The 1,416-nt window shown below is 38.9% G+C and overlaps 1 protein-coding gene across 2 annotated transcripts in view; it reads right to left on the reverse strand.

Annotated features, from left to right (window-relative positions):
* The window catches only part of CKLF (chemokine like factor), a 16,533-nt gene that overhangs the window by 5,902 nt on the left and 9,215 nt on the right, over nucleotides 1-1,416 (reverse strand). The gene's annotated exons all lie outside the window — the stretch shown is intronic.

Consider the following 1,416-nt stretch of genomic DNA (forward strand, 5'->3'; position numbering starts at 1 on the left):
AAAAAAAAAAAAAAAAGTCCCAGGCAACTTTTCTAGTTGTGCTCTGGCTCCTGTTCCACTTTGCAGGGACCTCACTCTATTTATTACGTTTCTTTGTCTTTGGTCGTATTTCTTCAACTTAGTGGTGCCTACTCTACTTGTCTCCTTCCTTCTCTGCTCCACAACTTCCTGTCCTGTCACCTGGTAAAGGTCACTAGAAGTCTATTATATAGCCAGCCAGCAAATATATATATTTTGGTACTTATCTTTCTCTCTTTATATGTGACATTATTTGGCACTCCTTCCTTCTTGAAGTGCTCTCCTGTTTTGGCTTCTGTGACACCAGTCTCCCTGAGGCCTTTTCTTCCTCTGGCCACTCCTATTTCTCATGCCTGTGGTGGTGTCTACCAGTTTAACCTTTAGCTCTCTTTATGCTTTTTGAGTCATTTTAGCCAGTCTGAGCTCAGACTCCTTCACCAGGTGATGACTCCCAAAGCTGCAGCTCTAGCTCCTCTAAAGTTCAGACTTGTTCTGAACATTTCCATCTGAATATCCCCCAAGCAACTAAAACCTAGTATTTCTCAAACTGACCTCATTCCATCCTGTTTTCCTCTACCTTCTTTAAACCTATTCTTCCTATTTCAGTATCCTCTCAAGATACATAAGCTGATCATGTCACACTCTGACTTAAAAACCTCCCAAAGCTCCTAACAGCCTTTCAGTTAAAGCCCAGGGCACACAAACCCTTATATGACCCTACTGCTTCAAGCCTCCAATCCTGGCTCCTTTCTTGTCCATAACTCAATACCACCGCCATTCAGAGCTACCTGAAGATCATTGTCTTTCTCCACTTCCACCCCTACATGCTGCTTCTGTTGGGAAGGCCCTTTCCCTTCCATATATTAGTATACTGATAATACTTTTCATCCTTCAGCCTTTGGTTCAGGCAGTTTTTCTTCATAAGCCTACTATGATTTAGTCTCCTTCCCTGGATGTATGCATCCAAACCATCTTGGGTATATGTCTACCATACCAATATCTGGGATTAGCAGATACTTGATATTTGTTGAATAAATAATTTCATTAGATCAAAATCAGAGAGGAATCTGGGTTTCATAATGGAGCAAAAATTTAGTTACCCATATAGCATCATTTCTAAGAGGTAACATATGATTCGGCAAAACTTGATTCTCAAGGATTTGGATACTCCTTTCAGTATGTTACTGAAGGAGTAAGTTAAGTTAGTTACTGTTCAGTAAATTACTCTCCCTCAGTGTATTCTATTAAATTTGGGGTTACAAGTTTATTATTGGGTTATGTAAGAAGCTCCAGAGAATTATTACAGTTTGGAAAAAAAAAGGTAAAATGTGTTAGTTTTATTAAACCTTGGAGAAGCACAGTATGAAGATCTACTAAACAAATTATTATTATTATTTT

The sequence above is a fragment of the Otolemur garnettii genome, unplaced genomic scaffold (genome assembly GCF_000181295.1).
Source record: "Otolemur garnettii isolate 467f Iridium unplaced genomic scaffold, OtoGar3 scaffold00151, whole genome shotgun sequence".
In the NCBI taxonomy this organism is placed as follows: Eukaryota; Metazoa; Chordata; class Mammalia; order Primates; family Galagidae; genus Otolemur; species Otolemur garnettii.